Source organism: Balaenoptera borealis, assembly GCF_965194805.1.
Source record: "Balaenoptera borealis genome assembly, chromosome: 20".
Lineage (NCBI taxonomy): Eukaryota > Metazoa > Chordata > Mammalia > Artiodactyla > Balaenopteridae > Balaenoptera > Balaenoptera borealis.
In genome coordinates, this window is record NC_138879.1 from 36227216 (window position 1) to 36253736 (window position 26521).

The 26521-nt window shown below is 37.5% G+C and overlaps 2 protein-coding genes and 1 pseudogene across 7 annotated transcripts in view; 1 reads left to right on the top strand and 2 right to left on the bottom strand.

Annotated features, from left to right (window-relative positions):
* Positions 1–26521, top strand: part of PPM1E (protein phosphatase, Mg2+/Mn2+ dependent 1E) — a 205316-nt gene that overhangs the window by 151619 nt on the left and 27176 nt on the right. The window lies entirely within an intron of this gene.
* TRIM37 (tripartite motif containing 37) overlaps positions 1–26521 on the bottom strand; it is a 283770-nt gene that overhangs the window by 97655 nt on the left and 159594 nt on the right. The window lies entirely within an intron of this gene.
* Positions 553–24652, bottom strand: LOC309618398 (peroxynitrite isomerase THAP4 pseudogene; annotated as a pseudogene). Its single transcript has one exon. The product of its transcript is annotated as a peroxynitrite isomerase THAP4 pseudogene (transcript).

Here is a 26521-nt window from a genome sequence, read left to right on the forward strand (position 1 = left end):
TTCAGTAGTTGTGGCATGCAGGCTCAGTAGTTGTGGCTCGTGGGCTCTAGAGCGCAGGCTCCGTAGTTGTGGCGCACGGGCTTAGTTGCTCCGCGGCATGTGGGATCTTCCCGGACCAGGGATCGAACCCGTGTCTCCTGCATTGGCAGGTGGACTCTTAACCACTGCGCCACCAGGGAAGCCCTAAATAAATATTTTTTAAAAACCAAGTTATTCAAATTATAACATGAAAAATAAACAGTTGATTTTTTAAATGTTGACTAACACTGAATCAGAGGCTTTGTGCTTTCTTTTTAATATCTTAAATCACAATTTAGTTTTTTAAACCTGATCTAGATTTGTCAGAATATATGGGCTTGTAATAAATAGATTTGCTTTCAAATATATTCATTTGTATACTATAAAGATATATGAATATTACTGACTTTTAAACTGGCTATATAGTGTGTGTGTGTGTGTGTGTGTGTGTGTATACACACACACATACATACTTTTAGTCTTTTGGCCTCCTGTAGCTACCTTTGCAAAAATAGTTAAATAATGGAGTCTTTGAATCACAGTTTCTTCACTGTTCTAAGTTTCCCAAAATAGATACATCAGGTGCCTTTGTTACCATAACAGTGGGACCTCAAATAAATTCATTTAATTCTTTGTTTAACATGGAGTAATACTTTTTTCTCTATCTTTAGAAGTCTCTCACATATCTCATTTATCAGGGTTATGCTTTGAGGGATTATTTTATAGTTTGATGGTAAATAGCTAAGGTTAAAAGTGTGAAACACAGATATGTAGACACTAGACAGGAATGGTGAGGGTACCATAATTCCACACTTCATGGATGTATGAACTGAAATACAGTATGATTAAGATTTATTCTCTTGAGTCCTATGTCAGTACTCTTTCTAATCTGAATAGTTCCTACTTTCATATTGCTTTCCTGCTAGAACTGCCATTAGAGTTAGCAAAGGCCAGGGTCTTAAAGAAATTAGTTTGGAACTAAAAAAAAAAAAGTTTGATGAATACCAGGTTTTAATATGAAAGTATCTTACACCATTAGTATTATATTGTGTTAGTTTTCTGGGGCTACTGTAACGAAGTATCACAGACTTGGTGACTTAACAGAAATCGATTTTCTCGCAGTTCTGCAGGTTAAAAGTCCAAGATCAAGGCATCAGCAGGATTGGTTTCTATTGAGACCTTTCTTCTTGGCTTATAGATGGCCATCTTCTCCCTGTGTCTTCATGCGGTGTTTCCTCTGTACCTATATGTATCCATATTTCCTCTTCATATAGGGATATAAGTCATACCGGGTTAGGCCTACCTTTAATGACCTCACTTTAACCTTTTTTAAAATATTTATTTATTTATTTGGTTGCGCTGGGTCTTAGTTGCGGCAGGTGGGCTCCTTAGTTCTGGCATGCGAACTCTTAGTTGCAGCATGCGTGTGGGATCTAGTTCCCTAACCAGGGATCAAACCCAGGCCCCCTGCGTTGGGAGCACGGAGTCTTAACCACTGCACCGTCAGGGAAGTCCCAACGTCACTTTCACTTAATTACCTCTTTAAAAACACTGTTTCCAAAGACAGTCACAATATAAGGTACTGGAGATTAGGCCTTCAACATATGAATTTTGGGGTGACACAATTTAGCCCATAAAATTTGCTAATACTGATACTAATTCTTCAGGTAGGTAAAATATGGCGGCCCAAGTTTTTCTTTGTTTTATTTTTAAGCTATTATGTTGTGCTTGCTGTGCTAAGAGAACTAAAAGTGAAAATTCGTAAAGGTGTATTGGGACGTTTTCCATTGTCTTCCCATGAAAAATAACTTTGTAAAAAGCATTTTTAGGAATAGTCTATGTTTGTTTAAAAAAAGAAAAAAGGGCCGCCTTTTACTGGAAGGTCTTATAAAATATATTATCTTTATAAGGCTAATGATGAAAATAGTACATCTTTTTGCTGGAACCAGTTTTAGGTCTCCATACTTTTAGATTTCACCTACCCTGAGTAACTTTTCCTTTACTGCATCCATAGTTCTCTGATAATGAACCTTATTAGTTTAATAGTTTTATATAAATTTGCAATTCTATAACATTTTTTGACACATATTGCTGTTGCTAAGGTCCATGAGCAAATATTTTCCTTCTTTGGGTCATATTCCCCCATAATATGACCACCTGAAGCAATTTGTTTCCATGAATTGGTATCCTCTCTTCTGTTTTCTGTCACTTTAGAATTCATTCATGGCATAAAGCTATTTCTGCTTTAAACCAAAGATTATTAGGGTATTGACTATAAACGTACTATCAGGGTTTTCAGATATTAATTAGTTAATATGTGACATTTGTTTTTCTGACTACTTGAAAATATAAAATTTACATGCTCTTGTTCATTAATGCAGGTGTAGTAAAAGATTGTCACTTAATGTGTTTGCTTTTTAAAGTGGAATTGCTTTGTCTGGCAAATGTAACCAGAAACAAAAAAGCTTCTTACTATGGAAAAATTTACTATTCAGATTAGAAGCATTCTGATACTGTTATTAGGATTATTTGCATTTGAAAGAAATTATATTTATTATTATTTATTATATTACTGTTATTTATTATATTATCTCAACTTTAAAAAGATTTGATTGCAAATTAAAATCACAGCAAGATACCACTACACACCCACCACAATTGCTAAAATAAGAAGACTGACAATACCAAATGCTGATGAAGGTATGGAACAACTGGAACCCCATACATTGTCAGTGTGGTCATATAAAAATGGTACAATCACTTTGAGAGAAGGTGTACAGTTTCTTAAAAAAAACTAAACATATACCTGCCCTATGACCCAGCAATTCTACTTCAAGAGAAATGATAACATTTGTCTACAAAATTGCTCACACAAGAATATTTATAGCAACTTTATTTATCACATCCAAAAACTGGATACAGCCCACATGTCCACAAACAGTAGAATAAATAAACTCTAGTATATATTGTTAGTTGTTTATTTGTTTATTGTACATTTTTCCCTTTTTTTATTGAGGTATAGTTGATGTACAATATTTTAGTTACAGGTGTACAACATGGTGATTCACAATTTTTAAAGGTTATATACTCCATTTATAGTTTTTATAAAATATTATCTAGATTCCCCATGTTGTACACTATATCCTTGTAGCCTATTTATTTTATACATAGTAGCTTGTACTTTTTAATCCCCTACCCCTAACTTGCCCCTCCCTACTTCCTTCTCCCCATTGGTAACCACTAGTTTTGTTCTCTATATCTGTGAGCCTGTTTCCATTTCCTTATATTCATTCTTTTGTTTTATTTTTTAGATTCCACGTATAAGTGATAACATACAGTATCTGTCTTTCTCTGACTTACTTCGCCTAGCATAACACCCTCCAAGTCCATCCGTGTTGTTGCAAATGGCAAAATTTCATTTTTTATGGCTGAGTAATAATATTGTATATATAGACAATATCTTCTTTATCCATTCATCTATCGATGGACACTTAGGTTGCATCCATATCTTTGGTATTGTAAATAATGCAGCTATGAACATTGGAGTGCATATAGCCTTTTTAATTAGTGTTTTTGGTTTTTTTTTGATATATATCCAGGAGTGGAATTGCTGGATCATATGGTAGTTCTATTTTTAGTTTTTTGAGAAACCTCCATATTGTTTTTCACAGTGGTTGCACCAATTTACATCCCCACCAAAAGTGTACGAGGGTTCCCTTTTCTCCACGTCCTCACCAACATTTGTTATTTGTGTTCTTTCTGATGATAGTCATTCTCATAGGTGTGAGGTAGATATCTCATTGTGCTTTTAATTTGCATTTGTCTGCTTATTAACAATGTTGAGCATCTTTTCATGAACTTGTTGGCCATCTGTATGTTTTCTTTGGAAAAATTCTATTCAGGTTTTCTGCCCATTTTTTTATTGGGTTGTTTGTTCTTTTGATGTTGAATTACATGAGCTGTTTATATATTTTGGATATTAATCCCTTATCAGCCACATCATTTGAAAGTATTTTCTCCCTTTCAGTAGGTTGTCTTTTCATTTTGTCAGTGGCTCCCTTTGCTGTGCAGAAGCTTTTAAGTTTAATTAGGTACCATTTGTTTATTATTGCTTTTATTTCTTTGCTTTAGGGTGCATATTCAAAAAAATATTGCTATGATTTATGTCAAAGAGTGTTCTGCCTGTGTTTTCTTCTAGGAGTTTTATGGTTTCCAGTATTACGTTTAGGTCTTTAATCTATTTTGAGTTTATTTTTGCATATGGTGTTAGAGAATGTTCTAATTTCATTCTTTTACCTGTAGTTGTCCAGTTTTCCCAGCACCACTTATTGGAGACTGTCTTTTCTCCATTGTATAGTCTTGCCTCCTTTGTCATAGGTTAATTGACCATTAGTATCTGGACTTATTTCTGGTCTCTCTATTCTATTCCATTGATCTATGTCTCTGTTTTTGTGCCAGTACCATACTGTTTTGATGATTGTAGCTTTGTAGTATAGTTTGAAGTCAGACAGCATGATTCTTCCAGCTCTGTTCTTCTTTCTCAAGATTGTTTTGACTCTTCAGGGTCTTTTGTGTTTCCATACAAATTTTAAAATTACTTATTCTAATTCTGTGAAAAATGCCCTTGGTATTTTCGATAGGGATTGCATTGAATCTGTAGATTGCCATGAGTAGTATGGTCATTTTAGTAGTATTAATTCTTCTAATCCATCAACACAGTATATCTTTCCATCTGTTTGTGTCATCTTCAATTTCTTTCGTAAACTGCAGTATATTAACACAATAGAAAACTTCTCAGCAATAAAAAGGAATGGACTATCAATATACAATAATATGGATGAATCTCAAAAACACTTTGCTGAGTGAAAGAAGACTTACATAAAAGAGTGCATGGTTTTATGAGTCTGTTTATATTAAGTTCAAGAAGAGATGCAACTAATCTGTGGTGTGAAAAGTGAGAACAGTGGGAGGCTGGAGGTGGAGAATAACTGGAAAGGAGCATGAAGGAACTTTCTTGAGTATTGATGATGTCCTGTAGCTTTGTAGAAGAGTTACATAGGTACATGCACTTGTTGAAATTCAGTGAAAATAAATATAAGATTTGTGTATTTTATTGTATGTAAATTTTGCTAGAACAAATATTGAATTCTAGTTAGGAATATGCATATTAAAATATTTAAGGGGAAGTATACTGATATCAACATGTTGCTTTAAAACACATAAAAAATAAGATGGATTGATGGATTAATCAGTAAATAGATGGGTAGCAAAATATTAATGGAAGAATCTAAGTGATGAGATTCTGAATAATTACTGTAAAATTCTTTCAACTTTTCTGTACATTTGAAAATTTTCGTCATAGAATACTGAGAAAGCAAAAAGCATTTAATACCCTCAAAAACAATTGCTTCCTTATTTACTTCACAGAGTGAAGCAATATAAGCAATTACCTTTGAAAGTTAAGTTACTTATGTTTCTGGCTGGGTGTAAGTTTTCACAAAACTAATATGAAACACTGCTGGATTTATTTATGTTACCATGTTATTTTGTTTATATATGTCATTGAGAAATTAACTTATCTAATCTCAACTCATCATTTCAAATTCTGGTAAGTTTGGAAGGTCTTAATGGAATAAGTTGTCATTATTTTCAGTATCAGGAAAATTTCTTCCTACCTCTGTCCTAAGAATTTATTTGAGGTTCGATCACAATTTATAAGAACCAAGTACAGGACTTCCCTGGTGGGGCAGTGATTAAGACTCCACGCTCCCAGTGCAGGGGGCCTGGATTCAATCCCTGGTCAGGGAACTAGATCCCACATGCATGCTGCAACTAAGAGTTTGCATGCCACAACTAGGGAACCCATGTGCTGCAACTAAGGAGCCTGCAAGCTGAAACTAATGAGCCTGTGAGCCACAACCAAGGAGCCCGCCTGCTGCAACTAAGACCTGGGGCAACCATATAAATAAATAAATAAATATTAAAAAAAAAATAAAGAAGCAAGTATTTGCAAGACTACTTGTTGGAATTTCTATATAATCATGTGGATTAAAATAAAGTAGGAAAGTAAATTACAGCTTTTTCTCCTTGGTGATTTATTTAAATTCTGGTGAATGCAGTTGGTTTTGCACATATGTTAGCTATACAGACTAGAAAGAAGGAATCTACAACCTGCTACAGATTTTGCCTGGCTTCAGTTTTCCTTGGGCTTATTGGAATAATTTAGAGGGCAGAAAGGAGAATAAAAGGTAATTATAAACACTTCATAAATTTTGGTTGATTTGATATTTACTCTCAATATTACTCAGTTGCTACAAATTTATATTTAAACAGGATCTCTACATTCCATCCAAAATACATGCAACAAATAACTAAAGATTTTAAGTTTACAGAGAAGAATCTGAGGGCAAAATGCCTAATACAGGGTCATAGCATAAATTAAGTAGCATAGAATCAGAGTTTAGAATTACAGATTTTTCTCACACCATCAATTTTCCTTCTGGAATCATTTCTTTCCCTAATTTATTATGCTTCATAGTTGAATGTATTTGATTCAACTCATTGAATATGCACTCCTTCAAGAAAGTATTATTTTGTCTTGTTTGCCATACTCAAGAATCAAGATAGACTTAACGCATGTGCCTCAGTATTATGAGAGTAATTATCACTCTCTGTCTGAAAAGCAGTTCAGAGAGTGATAAAAAAAAAAAAAGGGCTCATTACAGACTTTAAAATAGTAGAATAACAATGACATTGTCTGCTTCTCTTAGAAATCGCCAGGAAAAAAAAGAAGGAGGATGAACAAGAAAGAAAAATGCAAACTCCGTCTTCAGTAAGAGTAGGATATATCTGTTAACACCAAATCAGAAAATTAAGGGCTACCAAATGCAACAAAGGCCAAATGGGTTTCATAAAATGATGAGATAGAATGCTTTCAGCTGAAGATCTCAGTGAAAGCCAGTAAGGTGTATGCTCCACAAAAGGTGGTATTCTTTGGGGGGGGCAAAAATAATTTTGGAACCTTTCACAGGCTACTAGCAGGGACTTCTCAATACCTAGTTTGGCACCAAGAAAGAAAAGAAGATAAGCTGAATGAGGAATTGGAAATACACCATATTTTTAAAAAATTCATTTATTTGGTTTTATTTTTGGCTGTGTGGGTCTTTGTTGCTGTGTGCGGGCTTCCTCTAGTTGCGGCGAGCGGGGGCTACTCTTCGTTGCGGTGCACGGGCTTCTCATCGTCGTGGCTTCTTGTTCTAGAGCACGGGCTCTAGGCGCACAGGCTTCAGTAGTTGTGGCTCACTGGCTTAGTTGCTCCACAGAATGTGGAATCTTCCCGGACCAGGGCTCAAACCCATGTCCCCTGCATTGGCAGGCAGATTCTTAACCTCTGCGCAACCAGGGAAGTCTCAAGAGACTCTGTATTATTAGCAGCTTTGTTGGCTAGGGAGAAGTCAAGAATAAAATAACTCCCTCACACAACCTTGGGTCCTCAGGAACTTCATTGTGAGCTACATGAATCTCTTATGAAGAGCTGGTCCAGGAAAAACGTACTTCATTTATAGATTATTATCATAAAGGAACCAGCAGGGATTTTATATAAAGAGATACAATTTTAGAAAGTTTAAGTAGGGACTTCCTTGGTAGTCCAGTGGTTGAGACCCTGCGCTTCCACTGCAGGGGGCATAAGTTCGATCCCTGCTCAGGGAACTAAGATTGCACATGCCGTGCAGCATGGCAAAATAAATAAATAAATAAATAAAAAGTTGATGTAAACAAAAATAAAAATAAATGACAATTGAAAAATATTCCTGATGAAAGTTGCAATAAGATATATTGTCTTGAATGATAATTTTTAAAAATTAATCTTGCAAGTTCTTTGATAAAACTAGAACTCAAAGCAGAGGTAGGTCAAGGAAGGGTTAGTGCAAAAGGTGAAGTTTAGCTAACAGAGCTCGAAAAATAAGTGGAAGAGAAAAATTAAATGTCAATGAAATGAGGGGCGTATTGGAAGCAGGAAAAAGAATAGACACTTCTGGAAAACACAGTAAGGTACATGGAGGGTAAAATTGAGAAAAAATGAACAAAATGAAATGGAACTTAACCACATGTCTAAAAGGAATAAAGAACCAGTGTTAGATGTGGCACATGGATAAAGGAGAATAACTGTTGTCCTTGAAGAATAAAACTCAAGTAATACAATATAATATTTACAGGTATTTTTCAAAGAAACTGCTCAAAACAAATGCAGATTTGAATCTATAGATTGACAGGGCACATCATGAGCCAGGAAGAATTTACATAGAACAATTAACGTTAAGGCATAATCTAGTAATGTTATTGGACTACAAAAAAAATTTTTTTTAATGACTCCAGAGTAGAAGAATAAACATGACGGGGAGAATGATTCAAATTGGCTTCAGAATTCTCAGAAAAGTTCAGTGTCAGAAGACAGTAGAGCAAGATCTGTAAAGTCCTCAAGGACGGAAAGTGTGACCTAAGAATTTTATATCTACTCAAACTGTTGTTCAGGTGAAAAGGCAACGTTTTTAAACATGCAAAAACTCAGAAAATATAATTTCCCTAATGCCTTCTTGAGAAACTACTAGAGGACACACTTTAGGTAACCAAGTGATGAAAATATAGCAAAAGACTTGATATGAGCATTGAATCCATAGGATTAATGGGGGGCTTACTATTCTAGGACAGAATTTATATATTATAAACTCTGATATGTAGATATTATGTGACTCAAAAGCATTGGGAGGATAAGGGGGGGAGATAGTAGAAAGCTGTAAAACTACAGAGGATGTACCCTAGCAAAATCTAAAAAGCTAGTTGATAAGAAAAGAAGATGAGGGATCTAGGAAATGGGAAACCAAACACAGAAGAGCTCCATAAGAAAGTCCCAGGGTGTCATTTGTACAGCAAGACTGTAGAGTCCAGGGTGTTTTCCAGGAGAAAAAATAGAAACTGATTTGCTTGAACATATGGAAAATATCATTGAATCGTGTGCCACAATGGTGTTGGAGCATTTGGAAAAAATTACTGATAGGTATGTTGAAAACAAAGCAAATGGGAAAAAGTGAGGCAGTCATCAACTCTAGGAAAAAAAAGTTGTACAAGAAAGGAGTTGTGATCTTAGTATACGCTTCAGAAATTCACACTCTTTGTATACCTGGAATATTTTAAAGAGTTTTTTTTAATATATAAATTTATTTATTTATTTATTTATTTATTTATTTATTTATGGCTGTGTTGGGTCTTCGTTGCTGCGCGTGGGCTTTCTCTAGTTGCGGCGAGCAGGGTCTACTCTTCGTTGCGGTGCGTGGGCTTCTCATTACGGTGGCTTCTCTTGTTGCGGAGTACAGGCTCTAGGCACAGGGGCTTCAGTAGTTGTGGCACGTGGGCTCTAGAGCACAGACTCAGTAGTTGTGGTGCATGGGCTTAGTTGCTCTGAGGCATGTGGGATCTTCCTGGACCAGGGATTGAACCCATGTCCCTTGCATTTGCAGGTGGATTCTTATCCACTGCGCCACCAGGGAAGTCCCTGGAATTTTTTAAAACTTACTGATTTAACCAAAAATTGGGGGGGAGGGGAGTTGGGTTAGTGAGAAGAATCAGTAAATCTTCACTATGGAGAAAAGATATGGCTAATATTGATAAATCAGGAAGAACTAACACCTCCTCTACCATGGGAAGAAGATAATATATCTGATATCTAATATTGATAAATTAAGAAATATCAATATAGGGCTTCCCTGGTGGCGCAGTGGTTAAGAATCTGCCTGCCAATGCAGGGGACATGGGTTCAAGCCCTGGTCTGGGAAGATCCCACATGCCATGGAGCAACAATGCCCATGCACCACAACTACTGAGCCGGCACTCTAGATCCCGCGAGCCACAACTACTGAGCCCACGTGCCACAACTACTGAAGCCCACGCGCCTAGAGCCCGTGCTCCGCAACAAGAGAAGCCACTGCAGTGAGAAGCCTGTGCACCGCAATGAAGAGTAGGCCCCGCTTGCCACAACTAGAGAAAACCTGCGCACAGCAATGAAGACCCAACGCAGCCAAAAATAAATAAAATAAATAAATTTTTAAAATTTTAAAGAAATGTATGCCCATGTTATAAAAAAAAAAAAAGAAATATCAGTATAAAGATTTTACTTAGAAATATGGAAACAGGAGAATGACTAGAAAAGTTGACGCTGGTATCCTCTGCAGCATAGAGAACAGTGGGTAAGGGTTTTCTGTCTTTCATCATGAGTCTTTTAGTTCAACTTTAGTTTAATAAGTGTATATATGATTGCAGTATTTTGATAAAAATTACAGTAATTTAACAAATAATGGATTATATATCTGTGCAGTGTGCACAAAACGGGATGTAATGATGTTCACTGAAGGATTGTCTATAGTATTGAAAATTATAAATAATCTGTCATTGATAGAGAAACTGTAGCAACTTAATATAAGTTTTGTGTTTGTGTGTGTGTGCGTTCATTGGCATGGAAAGTTCCGTAAAACACATTGCTAAGGGAAAAGTACATTTTGTAATAGTACATATATCATTTCATTTATACTGCAATAAATCCAAAACAAAGCTATATTTTTCTGTTTGTCTGTAAACACTTAGAAAAAAATTCTAGAAGGATTTAGCAAACTGATCATTTTTACCTTTACTTTTTACTTTAAGTATTTCTGTATTCTTTGATTTTTTTCAAAAACAGTGTGGTATGTATTACTCTTTAATTAAAATTAATGAAATAAATGAATAAATACATAAGCTATGTTCATGGGAAAACTAGGTTAAGTGACTGGAATTCACGAAATATGTTTCTTGTAGCCACCATGTTGTTGATCAGCTATACAACTTTTAGCATATTATCTTGTGTCTCTCTTTTCTTAATCGGTAGAATCTGATTATTATCACATGTGTTCCTGGGGTAAACAATTACACCATTAGGGGTTTACAGTATAACTTTCAAGACTTACACCTGGATTTAAAATGTGGCTCCACTTTAACCTCTCTAATCATCAATTTCTTCAGTTAAGAATTTCAGAAACGCCCTAGTTCACAGTGTTACTGTGAGAATTAAAAGAGATAAAAGATGTAAAGAATTTAGTACATTAGCTGGCAGGTAATAAGAACTCAAAAAATTGTAGCTACTTTTATCATTTTTCATGAAAATAAGATATTTTGTTATATCAATATTGTATTCAGAATGTATATGTAACAGCTTATGACCTAAAGTAATATCTAGAAATAGTGATGTGGATTAGTAGAATCATTAAACAGGGTTCTATTTCTGGTTGTGTTTCAAAGAATAATTGTGTTTCATCTTAGTAAAGCCCCTGTATTTTTAAAAAATATATATATAGTTGGATATATAATATTATGTAGTTTCAGGTGTACTACAGAGATTTGACATTCGCATACATTATGAAATGATCACCACAGTAAGTCTAGCACCCATCTGTCCCCATACAACGTTATTACAATACTATTGAAGAGTATTCCTTATGCTGTGTATTACATCTCCACAGCTTATTTATTTTATAACTGAAGGTTTTTACCTCTTTATCTCCTCCACCTATTTTGTTCCCCACCCCCACCCCTCCCCTCTGGCAACCACCTGTTTGTTCTCTGTATCTATGAGTCTGTTTTCATTTATTTGTTTTTTGTTTTTTAGATTCCACATATAATTGAGATCATACAGTATTTGTCTTTCTCTGTTTGACTTATTTCCTGAGCATAATACCCTCTACATCCATTCATGTTGTTGCAATGGCAAAATTTCATTTTTTTATGGCTGAGTAATAATATTCCATTGTATATATACACCACATCTTCTTTATCCATTCGTCTATTGACAGACACTTAGGTTGCTTCCATATCTTGGCTATTGTAAAAAGTGCTGCAGTGAATTTCGGGGTATATATATGTTTTCAAATTCATACTTTTTAAAGGTATATACCCAGAAGTGAAATTGCTGGATCATATGGCAGTTCTATATTTAATTTTTTGAGGAACCATCATACTGTTTTCTATAGTGGTTGTACCATTTTACAATCCCACCAACAGTACACGAAGATTCCCTTTTCTCCACATCCTCACCAACACTCGTTATTTGTGGTCTTTTTGATGATAGCCATTCTGACAGGTGTGAAATGGTATCCCTTTGTGGTTTTGATTTTTATTTCCTTGATGATTAGTGATGTTGAGCATCTTTCCACGTGTCTGTTGGCTATCAGTATGTCTTATTTGGAAAAATGTCTATTCAGGCCCTCTGCCCATTGTCTAGTCAGATCGTTTGTTTTTGTTGGTGTTGAGTTGTAGAGTGCTTTGTATACAGTAAGTCCCCTACATATGAACCTTCAAGTTGCAAACTTTCAAAGATGTGAACGTGGTCTTCAGCAACTTAGTGACCCTCAGTGAGAAGCTGGAGCTAGATCTGCAAGAGGACGACTTCATCGAACTCCTTGCTGTGCAACACGAGGAGCTTACTGATGAAGACCTGATGGAACTGGAGGCCCAGAGAAAGGACTAAGAGAGACAAGAGGAAGAAGTAGTAACTGAAGAACCGAAGAGATTCACGATGCAGGAAATGACAAGGGGATTTTCTTTATTTGACCAGGCACTGTTAGTTTTAGAGGCACAGGACCCGAACGTAGAACGGTACATGAGGGTTGCAGCCGCCGTTCAGAATGCAGTCCAGTGCTACTGTGTCATCTATGATGAGAAAAAAAGAGCTACTACCCAGACATCACTGGGTCATTTTTTCAGGAGGGTAGATAGAATTGAATCCAGCAAGGAACCAGAACCTGCACCATTAACGTCAGGTGTGAGTGAAACTGCAGCTTACCCTCCATTCCCTATTGCTGATGATCCTTCAGCTCTACGATCTCCCACCTCCTCTCCCTCCTCCATTAAGTCTTCTTGCCTCTTCACTTGATGCCATCCCCTGTATGCCAGCTGTTGTACTGTACTACTGTACTTTTCAAGGTACTGTACTGTAAGATTAAAAGTGTTTTCTTTATTTTTTGTGTTTATTTTTTATGTATTATTTGTGTGAAAAGTATTATAAACCTATTACAGTACGGTACTATATAGCCGATTGTGTTAGTTGGGTACCTAGGCTAACTTTGTTGGACTTATGAACAAATTGGACTTACGACTGTGCTCTTGGAACAGAACTCATGTGTATGTAGGGGACTTACTGTATTTTAGTGGTGGCTTTACGATTTTCTATATGTAGTATCAAACCATCTGCAAATAGTGACAGTATTACTTCTTCCTTTCCAATTTGGATTTATTTTATTTCTTTTGCTTGTCTGACTTCTGTGGCTAGGACTTCCAATACTATGTTGAATAAAAGTGGGGACAATGGGCATTCTTGTCTTGTTCCTGATCTTAGAGGAAATGCTTTCAGGTTTTCATTGTTGACTGTGATGTTGGCTGTGGGTTTGTAACTGTTGGCCTCTATTATGTTGAGTTATATTTTCTCTATACCTACTTTGATGAGGTTTTTTTTTTTATCACAAATGGATGATGAATTTTGTCAGAAGCTTTTCTGGATCTGTTGAGATGATCATATGATTTTTATTCTTCAGTTTTTTAATGTGGCGTATCACATTGATTTGTGTATATTGAACCATCCTTGCATCCCTGGGATAAATCCTACTCGATCACGGTGTATGATCCTTTTAATGTGTTGTTGAATTCAGTTTGCTAATATTTTGTTGAGGATTTTTGCTTCTATGTTTATCAGTGATATTGGCCTCTAATTTTCATTTTTTGTGGTGTCTGGTTTTAGTGTCAAGGTAATGCTAACCTTATAGAATGAGTTTGGAAGCATTCCTTCCTCTTTAAATTTTTGGAATAGTTTGAGAAAGATAGGTGTTAACTCTTCTCTGTTTGGTAGAATTTACCTGTGAAGCTATCTGGTCCTGGACATTTATTTGTCAGGAGTTTTTTTTTTTTTTTTTAAACTGATTTAGTTTTGTTACTAGTAATTGGTCTGTCCATATTTTTTATTTCTTTCTGATTCAGTCTTCAAGATTGTATGTTTCTAGGAATTCACCCATTTCTTCTAGGATGACAAATTTATTGGCATGTCACTGTTCATAGTAATCTCTTATGATCCTCTGTATTTCTCTGGTGTCAGCTGTAACTTCTCCTTTTTAATTTCTGATTTTTTTTATTTGAGCCTCTTTTTTTTTCTTGATGAGTCTGGCTTAAGGTTTATCAATTTTGTTTATATTTTTAAAGAACCAGCTCTTAGTTTCATCAATCTTTTCTATTTCTTAGTCTCTATTTCATTTACTTCTGCTCTTATCTTTATTATTTCTTTCCTTCTACTAACTTTGAGTTTTCTTTGTTCTTCTTGTCGTTTCTTTAGATGTAAGTTTAGATTGCTTTTTTGAGATTTTTCCTGTTTCCTGAGGTAGGCTTGTATCACTAGACTTCCCTTTTAGAACTGCTTTTGCTGCATCCCATAGATTTTGGATCACTGTGTATCCAATGTATTACTGTCACTTTCTCCCTATATGTTTGTTTGTTAATATTTGCTTTATGTATTTAGATGCTTCTATATTGGGTGTATATATATTTACAATTGCTATATCTTCTTGTTGGACTGATCACTTTATCATTATGTAATGTCATTCTTTGTCTTTGTTATAGCTTTGTTTTAAAGGCTACTTTTTTAATATAAGTATTGCTACTCCAGCTTTGTTTTTGTTTCCATTTGCATGGATTAACTTTTTCCATCCCCTCACTTTCACTCTGTGTGTATGTTTTTTTTTTTTAAAGAAATTATTATTAATGTTCAAAATTCTTTAACTTCAAGGATATTAATTAGAACATGAATGAAAAAACCTCCACATGATTTTAAGAGTCTCCTATAATTTTTCTAATAGTTTACTATGTCTATTTTATTTTACATTTAGATCCTAATTCATTAGGATTTTATGTTTGTGTGAGATAGGCAATACAAAGGGATTTCCCCTGTTCAAGTGGAAAACCAATTGTCAACCATTCATTGAGTGGTTCTGGCTTTCCCAGCTGACATGAAATGCCTTCTTTCTCACTAGCTAAACCCCCATTCCTAAGATGCCTCTTGAGTGTGCCCTGGAGTGAGTGAGGTAAGCTCACCAACCTGGGCTCCTCTTCTACAAGGTACAGCTACTATCATAGCCTCTGCAGAGACAGCAGGGAGCATGCAACACATAGAAGTGCTCAGAGGCCATCAGCCAGAACCCCGCCCCATGATAACCAGGCAGTGTGGGAGCCTCAAGGCTCTGGTACTGACCGCAGGGTGGGGGCTAAGGGGACAGCCGCCTGCTCAGGTAGGGGAAGCTCACTCTCTTCAGCTGGTCCCGCTTCTCCTGCAGCTTGCACGCCTGGCTGTCCAAGCAGCTGACCCTGTGTCGCAGGGTCTTTAGCTTGCTGTCCTTCTCCGCCTGCTCCCATAGGAAGCACACTTTGTTCTTGTTCTGCCAGGATGAGAAGCAGCAGGACTGCAACAAACTGACGAATTTGTAGGCCCCCAATGCTGACAGGAGGATCTCCTTGATGAACATGGGGCTGGTGTCCCTGTGCTCACTTAGCACAGCTTCTGTGCCTGGCTTCAGGGTAACATCTGTTGGAGGGGTGGAGGGGCTCTGGGAGGGCTTCTGAGGCGTTGCTGTGAGGGACAAACTTGTGGGGCTCTGTGCCAAGCCCTTGTTGGGCCCCAGGCTGGTTTTGCTGCAGTCAGGCTCCATGTCTCTCTTCAGCCTCTTTCGGTCAGCAGGCTCTCGGGACAGACAGCCTCTTTCCAGCGTGCTTGGAGGAGAAACTGTAAGAATGAAGTGAGCCAGTAAATTTGCAAGCCCCAGATACTGCGGGGGATAAAGTCATCCATGGAAATGCCACTCTTATCTACCAGGCCCCCATCCGGGGAGGCGGTGTTCTGATTGCCAGCACCTGCAGCAGACATGTTTGCTTCTCCCTGGCCATCTAATGCTGCGCTAGCCAGATTGGCTTCTGGAGTACTTCCAGAGGCTGCTGCACCAGTTTCTGACCGGTGGCTTCTGGGGTGGCCCTGGGTGCAGTTTTACCCTACAGTGCAGCTCACTTCAACTTGCAGGGCTCCAGCTTGACCCCTGGGTTTTCACTTGAGGATGTTGATGACCCTGCAGCTCCTTTCCTGTCTGCTTCACTCACATGTCCCCTGGAGCCCCCTGAGGCCTTTCTGGTACCCTTTCTTCTGGTGCATCCATGGCCTCCAGCTCGCTTCTTCTCAGTCCGGTGGAAGATGGAAGCCACGGCCATGATCTTGAGCAGTCAGCGCTGATCCTCCAGCCTCGTGGAGAAGCTTTCTTTGGTGAAGTGTTCACTACTGTGGAAAGACTACTTAGTGGGGGTCCACTTATCCTTCTGAACAGCCTTTAATAACTGGATCAGACATTTTGAGTCCTTTAGGGGGAAACCTGTGGCAGGAGACAGCGTGCTTCTCCCCCTTGCCCTGCCAGTTGGAGTAATTTACAGCTGCACAAAAGATCACCATCTCGGGCCTTGGGCTGCCCTGCCACTGCCAGGCTCCAGCCCTTGCCTCGTTGAGCCCAGACCAGGGCAGGACCGCCCTGAGGGGAAGGTGCAAGGCAACATGGCTGCAGGACATGGGAGCCAGGCACACGGCTCCCCCCGTGTGGCACGATGGCGGCGCCCAGCTGCCTGCCACCTGGCAACCAGCCCTAGGCCTGTCTTCGTGTGTCTTTAGACCAGAAACGAGTCCTTGTAGGCAGTGTATATATGGGTCTTGTTATCCATTCAGCCATGCTGTGTCTTTTGATTGGCACGTTTAGTCTATTTACACTTAAAATAATTATTGATAGGTATGTACTTATTGCCATTTTAGTTGTTTCCTGTTTGTTTTTGTAGTTCTTGTCTGTTCCTTTCTTCTTCTTTTGCTCTATTCCCCTGTGATTTGATGACTATCTTTAGTGATTTGTTTGGATTCCTTTCTAGTTTTTCTATATGTATCTATTGTAGATTTTTGGTTTGTGGTTACCATGAGGTTCATATATAACAGTATATATATATATGAATGATTATTTTAAGTTGATTATCTCTTAAGTTCAAAGGCATTCTAATCACCCTACATTTTTACTCCCTCCACCACATTTAATGTTTTTTTGTTTTGTTTTAATTAATTGATTAATTATTATTTGTTTTTGGCTGTGTTGGGTCCTCGTTGCTGCGTGTGGGCTTTCTGTAGTTGCGGCAAGTGGGGGCTACTCACTGTGGTGGCTTCTCTTGTTGTGGAGCACGGGCTGTAGGCACGTGGGCTTCAGTAGTTGTGGCATGCAAGTTCAGTAGTTGCGGCTCGCGGGCTCTAGAGCGCAGGCTCAGTAATTGTGGCACATGGGTTTGGTTGCTCCACGGCATGTGGGATCTTCCCAGACCAGGGCTCAAACCCATGTCCCCTGCATTGGCAGGTGGATTCTTAACCACTGTGCCACCAGGGAAGTCCCCACATTTAATGTTTTTGATGTTAAATTTCACATCTTGTTGTTTTGTATATCCCTTAACTACTTGTAGATATAGATGGTTTTATTAGTTTTGTCCTTTAACCTTCCTACGAGCTACATAAGTGGTTGATCTAGTACCTTTACTGTATGTTTGCCTTTACTAGTGAGATTTTTCTTTTCATAATTTTGATATTTCTAGTTGTGGCCTTTTCTTTCTTGCTTAGAGAAGTCGCTTGAACATTTCTCTTAAAGCTGGTTTAATGGTGCTAAACTTTTTTAGCTTTTGTTTGTAAAACTTTTTGTCTCTGCTTCAAATCTGAATGATAACCTTGTTGGGTAGAGTATTCTTGGTAAGTTTTTTTCCTCTTATCACTTTGAATATATCATGTCACTCCCTTCTGGCCTGCAAAGTGTCTGCTAAAAAGTCAGCTGATAGTCTTATAGGAGTTCCCTAATTCCTCACTAGTTGCTTTTCTCTTGCTGTTTTTAAGATTTTCTCTTTCTCTTTAATTTATGCCATTTTCATTATAATGTGTCTTGGTATAAGTCTCTCTGGGTTCATCTTGTTTGGGCTTCTCTGTGCTTCCTGGACCTGGATGTCTGTTTCCTTTCCCAGGTTAGGGAAGTTTTCAGCTATTATTTCTTCAAATAATTTCTCTGCCCCTTTCCCTCTCTCCTCTCCTTCTGGGACCTCTATAATGTGAATGTTATTATGCTTGATGTTGTCTCAGAGGTCTCTTAAACTATCCTGCTTTCTTTAAAATTCTTTTTTCTATTGAGCTTGGGTGATTTCTACTACTCTGTTTTCCAGATTGCTCATCCATTCCTCTGTATAATCTAATCTACCATTGATTACTTCTAGTGTATTTAAAAATTTCAGTTATTGTATTCTTTAGCTCTGTTTGGTTCTTCTTTATATGTTCTCTGTGTTGAAATTCTCACTGTGTTCATTCTTCTTCCACATTTGGTGAGCATCCTTATGATCATTACCTTGCACTCTTTATTGGGCAGATTGCTTATCTCCACATTTAGTTCTTTTTCTGAAGTTGTCTTGTTCCATTGTTTGGAACATATTCCTCTGTCTCCTCATTTTGCCCAATTATCTGTTTATTTCTATGTGTTAGGTCAGTTGATTACGTTTCCTGATCTTGGAGAAGTGACCTTTTTTAGGAGACATCCTGTGGGGCCCCACAGCACACTCCCCTCTGGTCACCAGAGTTATATGCTCTAGGTGTGCTCCCTATGTGGGCTGCATGGTCCCTTATGTTGTGATGAGCTGACTGCTGTAGGTGCACTGGGAGGCAGGGCTGGCCCCTAGCCTGGTTGGCCGTGAGGCTGTGTCTTGTGCAGTGGCTGTGCGCCCACTGGAGGGCAGGTTGACTGTGCAACCCAGGAGGTACATGGGGCTGCTGCTGGCCTCCTGGTTGTTGGGCTGGGGCCCCGCATGGCTGTCTGCACAGCCTAGGGGTTTTGGAAGCCCCTGCTTTCTTAAAACTAGTCAATGGTTTAAAAATATTGGTTGAATTAAAGTTCCTACTAAAAAGCCATACATGTTTTAAATTTTTGAATACATTATCTCTTAGTGAAAGGGACTAGAGATAGCATAAACCAGTTACTTGAGTTGGAAACAAAAGTGTAAATATGACCATAGTTCCTGTTTGCCAATGGTTATCACCTGTTTACTAATACTAGCCCAAGTTTCATAGCCTACATGTAAGAACTCAACATCATGTTATGTGACATACTCTTATGTAAATGTATTGATTTTCTCCTCTCAAGCAACATTCAGTCTAAGAAGTTAGGGAATGGCTTAAATATATATTGATATAAATCAGAAAGACAGAAGTTTATTTATTCAGCAAATACTTATTGATCACTGTGTGCCAGGCACTGATCCGGGCATCAGACATCAATGACCAAAAGTAGACAAAAACATCTGCAGTCTAGTGGGAGAAAGAATGCAGTCATAAAATAAATGATAAACATAATAAATAAGAAATGCATATTGTATACAAGAAATTGATGAAGGCTATGCAAAAAGAAAAAGAAAAGACTTACAGCATGGTAAAAGGAATTCCAAGGGCAGGAAGAAGAGAAAGAACCATCAAATGAGATTGAGAAGACAGAATCCTGTGAGTGACATAGGAGAATGTGATGTTCTGGAAACCTAGAGAAGGGAGTGTATCATAGTAGAGGGAATAATCAGCAGTCAGATGCTTCTAAGTGAGTCAGATCTGAGAACAGACTGTAGGAGTTAGCAACAGGAAGGTACATTGGTGATGTTGACAAGTTTCAGTTAACTTGTGCAGTTTAATTCCTTTTGGTCATGGAAGAATAATGACAAAAAAGAGCTACTGCTAAGCTCTCTTCTTTTTGTGGTCTTATGACACTAGTGGTAGTTTGATCTTTGGTAAATGTGTAACATCTAGGTTGCCATTCACAGAAAACTTAAGATCCTGTTGGCTATGCTTGAATATCAACCTGGTCAGAGTGAACAAATGATTGTTAAGATTACACTGATAGCAACAGTAGGGAATGAAATTTCTGTTGTAAGAACCCCAAACCCAGCACTTCAGGAGCCAGTTGTTTGGTAGTTGGCATTATTTATATTCAACAAGGCTAACTAAGAGACTCTGTGATGTGTGTGCATTATAATCAGCTGACTCCAGGTGGCGTTCCTGGAGGCTGCTATAGAAAGAAAGAAAATAACTTAAAGAGGAAAAATTTCAACACTGAGTTTAACTCCCTTTGGTCCACTAAGAAAAAGAATACCAAGTCTGGTGGAGAATTTGCCTTCTTTATTTTAATTTAATGTGTATTCTAGATTTAGAATACATATGATTAACTTGGGGGAGGGGAGTGATCAGAAATTTAACATTTACATGTTGTCACCCTAGCAAGGGCATATTGAGTAGACAGCATCATCGTGATATGTGGGCTGAGGTGAGGCTGCTCCAGATGAGTTTCTCTCAGAGTTAATTGACGGAAACTGCCCACCTTCAAGAATTTTTATTACCTTAGGAATGCTATGCCAAGACTGCTGAAACACGGCTGTGGGTGCTGTGCTTACGCCCACATTGTCAGTGTCAGGAAGGATGTACTTTTAAACCTCTAATTTCTCTAATAATGTCTTTAGTGATTTGTGTAGGTTTGGCATTGTGAGGAAAATGCTTCCTGGCTTGGTTTATAACAAGAATTCAGTTGGCAGTCTTAAAATGTGTATTGTCTTAATATGCATGTGGAAGATACTAACAAGTCAAGTTAGAAAAAAGATCTGACTAAAATACTATCCTGTCCATCTAACAAAACTTACCCACCCATGATATTTGAAAATAAATGAAAATTAAATGTTTTATGCTAGAATAATATATTTATCTATTGGTTCCTGTTTTATACCAAGATGGCAATATACAGTGCTGAAAGAGAGCCAGCTTTTATATTCAATTCCAGTCTGACTCCTTTCCTTTTCTCTAATGGAAAAATTGGATTGGACTCATGTCAACCTATAGAGTGGAGAAAGAATAATAAGCTTTTGTAAATAAATATTTTTAAAGAGGTAAGAAATAGTACTCTTTTGTTTGAAATATAGAGCTTCATAACCAGTTGGTAACAATATTATTTTATATGATGCTTATGGCCTGTTTCTTTTAATATATAAAATCTGAGGGATTCTTTCCTAACTGGTAGATTCACTGCAAGGATTGATTATATTTATCAAAATAAATATACATTCAGCTTTTAAGTAGACACTAGTACATAAAGCAGAATATCCCCATATTGCTTACAAAAGGAATATATAGAATTTATTTCCATTCTGCTGGTGTATATAAAAACATTTGTTTGGATCTGAAGTGTGTTAATTTATACCTTTACACTGTCTTTGTCCCATCTTACAAATTCAAAACCTTATTGGAATAGAATCATAGATTTAGAATTTTAAACCTGGAAGAGACTTTAGAGTTATTTTATTTCAATTTCTTAATTTTTCTATTGAGGAACTAAAATCCAGAGAATTTAAGAGTCTTTTTTCAGGTTATCCAGCTAGAATTAGAACCCAGCTTTCTAACTCCTTATATTTATGCTATAACCTGTCTCCAACAAGTTAGTTGAATAGCAATTAAGTAAGCTGGCAGAAACTTTAGGTCTCACTTGTGTTTATGTCCAGGCTTCAGAGTCAACAGTGATCCCTAATTATTCTTCATCACTTAAAAAATTTTTTGCAAGCACATTAGGTGAAAGTAATGCTAGGGATTCTCCTATGACTTGGTCCTGTTATGAAATCTAAAGAAATCAATGCTCATCTAGAGCACAAGACATGAACATACTCAGTACTGTAGTTTTCCTTCGCTATGCTCCACTAATTATGATAATGATTTGAGTAGTTCCATAATGATTGTCTTAGTCTATTTGGGATGCTTTAACAAATTACCATAGACTGGAAGCCTTATAAACAACAGAAATTTATTTCTTACATATCTGGTGGCTGGGAAGTCCAAGATCAAAGCCCGGGCAGATTTGGTATCTAGTGAGGGCATGCTTTCTGGCTTATAGATAATTGTCTTATCCTTGTGTCCTCACCTGGTGGAAGGGGCAAGGGAGCTCTCATGGGTCTCTTTTTCATAAGGGCACTAATCTCATTCATGAGGGCTCCACCCTCATCACCTAATTACCTCCCGAAGGTTCCACCTCCAAATACCATTACATTGGGGATTAGAATTTCAACATATGAATCTGGGTTGGGGGGGACAAACTTTCAGTCTGTAACAATGACTTAACATCCACCTCACCCTTAAATACTGCTCCCAGATATACTGTATGGCTTTTTAAAGGACTAATTTGGGAAAATACTGATTAAAATAAACTAGTATAAACATTGATAAGTACTGAACTGTTCAAGGTCACTAGGATACAACTGTATTTTTATAATTCAAAATCTTCCACCAAGCATGTTTTGGGCTGTGGTTATTTCTGAAATAGAATTGAGGAGTCGAGACTGACCTACTCAGATAAATAGTCTGAGGATAAAGATGACACTAGCCAATATGAGCAGCAGGGAAGAAGAGTCAGAACATTTATGAATCTGAGTTTTATTTTGTGTGTCTGAAGAACTATTGTTAGCTTAAAGCAAGACCCTGTGCTTTGTTTATAGAGTTCAGTGTATGAAGTTTAATAGAGCTGGATTTCTGTTTCACAATACATAACATTGAGAAAGTCAGTATACACAGAAATCCAAATATGCATTCATGTATTCATTGACAAATAGCTTTAATGAGGTGGAATTTTTTTTCTTTTTTTTTTTGCGCCTGCGGGATCCTAATTCCCCAACCAGGGATTGAACCCAGGCCCTCACCTGGGCCCTCGGAAATGAGAGCAAGGAGTCCCAACCACTGGACTGCCAGGGAATTCCCGTGAAGTGGAATTTTTTTATGTATGTGACTAAACTTAAAAAATAAAACTAACCAGGGAATTCCCTGGTGGCACAGTAGTTAAGAACCGCCTGCCAATGCAGAGGACACGGGTTCGATCCCTGGTCCAGGAAGATCCCACATGTCGCGGAGCAACTAAGCCCGTGCGCCACAACTACTGAGCCTGCGCTGTAGAGCCTGCAAGCCACAACTACTGAAGCCTGCGCGCCTAGAGCCCGTGCTCCACAACAAGAGAAGCCACTGCAATGAGAAGCCCGCGCACTTCAATGAAGAGTAGCCCCCGCTCACTGCAACTAGAGAAAGCCTGCGTGCAGGAATGAAGACCCAACACAGCCAAAAATTAATTAATTAATTAATTAATTAATTAAAAATAAATAAATAAATAAAATTAAAACTAACCAGATCCCTAATGATATCGCAACATTGTTCAAAAGGTGTTTATGCATAGAGTTTGTATATGACTTAGACATAAACTAAAGATTTTATCTATGACTATATAAAGTCTGTACTTGTATTCCCAAAACAAACAAGAAAGTAACAAATTGATATGTATGAAAACATATTTCCTCTTGTTCACAGGATGTGAATTGCTTGAAGATAGGAATGGTAATAACCACTTAGAAATATCTGTTAATACAAGTAAATAGCAAAAGAGTGTTCTTGGACTATATTTGAAGGGCCTTAACAAGATTAATTTGATTTTAAAAGAGCCAGTCCCCCAAAATGACACATACTGCAAAAGTTAAAAATTTTCTAATCATACTCTTCTTCAGCAATGTTCTCAACATAGTAACATTTGTAATCCCAGTTCCCCAGATTGCCTTGATTACTGGCCCTCCTCTGATATTTGCTATGTAATACATTTGCCAAACTTTAAAACTCGAAAACCTGCTGTATAGGGATCTTTCAAGTATTGTATGAGAAATGATGAAAGAAAGCAGTTTGCTATGTTATTATCATGTTAGTTTCTCTCGGTAGTTCTCTTAGAAATGACAAGCTTTAATGATAAGCTTTTATTTGAGTTGATCAAATATTTTCTGATGTGACTATGTTTTAAAATATATTTGCAATTCTGATTTTTCAGAAATAATCACTTTCAATCAGAGTCAAAACCATAAGAACTTATTCATGCTAAGTGTTGTAGCTTTCTGACATGTAGGAATAGCTGATGTGGGTGAGGTGTCTAGCTTGATGTTTTATATCTAGCTATTAGTCAGCTAATCCTCCTCCCTACTTCACCGAAAATATTTTCATTCTGTCTGACAAAAAGTAAAAAATTACATTAACTGTGACTAAAAATGTACTGCAGATGACACATTAATGAGACTAATGGTTCTTGCCTCATTCTCTAAAGTTTTCACGTTCTTACCTTTGGTGAACCGAGATCCAGATAGTTTAATAATTATACAGAAGATATCCTTTTTGGGGGGAACTCTTGGGAACAAGGTTGCAATAAAGATTTTCAGATTTTTTTAAACAAATTTTAAAACAGCAAAGGGACCAAGTAAATGTTATAACTATATACTAGAAGTCCGCTTGGGCAAAATATCTGGATGTGTCCAGTTAATCAAAATAAAGCGTGATGAAAGGTAAAGACAAGCAATGCTGACAAAGAGTTTAGGTCTATGAGGGAAGATTTTGACTCATCAAGAAAAATTCAGTTAACTTAGCATGAAAGGAGAAATGGTAATATTGTTTTTTTTTTTAATTTTTTATTTATTATTTATTTATTATGTTTATTTTTGGCTGTGCTGGGTCTTCGTTTCTGTGTGAGGTCTTTCTCCAGTTGCGGCGAGTGGGGGCCACTCTTCATCGCGGTGCGCGGGCCTCTTACTATCGCGGCCTCTCTTGTTGCGGAGCACAGGCTCCAGATGCTCAGGCTCAGTAGTTGTGGCTCACGGGCCCAGTTGCTCCGCGGCATGTGGGATCCTCCCAGACCAGGGCTCGAACCCGTGTCCCCTGCATTGGCAGGCAGACTCTCAACCACTGCGCCACCAGGGAAGCCCGGTAATATTGTTTATAGAGCATTTGGATTTCAAGGGATGCCATCAATTTATTTCATAATTGTTAAAGGGCAGTAACTTTCAAAATTTTTTTTCATCATAATCAGGATTCAGTATATACTTAATATATATCTGGAATACTTAGCTTTACCTCATGCACCTTATTCTATTTCCTTTTTTTAAAAAAAATGCTGCTCACAATTCATAAATTGATTTACCCACTAATGGATCATAATCTACAATTTGAAAAATACTGATGAATGATAAACAGAATTTTCTAAGTTTTTTTCCCCCCTTGGGGACTTAGAACGTAAACATTTTAATTTTATCTCTTTCTAAACCACTCACTTTCTTGGTCCCACCTAAACCTTGTTATCACAAAAATTGCACCAGCTCCAAAATCATACACACAAGTATCCTGTTCTCAGACTACAACACTCCATCCTTTTAGGTTATATGCCCAAGTACTACCACTACCACTACAATTCTTTTTTTTTTTTTAATATTTCTATAGTGTTATTTTATTTTATTTTTTTTTGGGTGCATTGGGTCTTCATTGCTGTGCGCGGGCTTCTCATTGCGGTGGCTTCTCTTGTTGTGGAGCACGGGCCCTAGAGCGCGCGGGCTTCAGTAGTTGTGGCTCGTGGTCTCTAGAGCGCAGGCTCAGTAGTTGTGGCGCATGGGCTTAGCTGCTCCACGGCATGTGGGATCTTCCCCGACCAGGGCTTGAACATGTTGTCCCCAGCATTGGCAGGCGGATTCCCAACCACTGCACCACCAAGGAAGTCTGGCATAAAAGTTTTTAATTTTGATGTAGTTCAGTTTAACTCTTTTTTACTTTTGCTGCTTGTATTTTTGGTGTCATATTTAGGAAAGCCATTGCATAATCCAACCAAGGTCATTAGGTTTTACTGCTATGTTTTCTTTTAAGATTTTTATAGTTTTAGCTCTTATAATTAGGTCTATGATCCATTTTGAGTAAATTTTTGTATATGGTGTAAGGAAAGACACTAACTTGATTATTTTGTGGATATCCAGTTGTCCCAGCACCATTTGTAGAAAGTACTATTTTTTTCCCCATTGAATTGTCTTGGCACCCAGTCAGTGATGATTTATTTACATGTTATTAAATTCAATATCTAATTTTTCCCTTATCTTGTTTGACTTCTCAGTAGTGTTGACACAGTTGACCATTCTGTTCTTCAAATATTCTACTCTCTTGGTTCACCTTTTACTTATCTTGCTATGTCTTTTCAGTATTTATAGGTTCCTTATCTTCCACCAAGCTTCTCAGTGTTGGGTTTTCAGTTATTATGGCTGTGTAACAAATTAGCACAGAACTTAGTGGCATAAAACAATCATTTATTATGCTCATAGTTTCTTTGGGCCAGGAATTAAGACTGGGCAATGCAGGGTCAGCTTATCTCTGTTCCAGGATGTCTGGGGCCTCAGCTGGAAGACTCAGGCTGGGACTGGTATCACCTGATGGCCTTTGCCATTACATGTCGAGCAGTTGATAATAGCCATTGACTGGGAGCCTCAGCTGACACCCACAGGA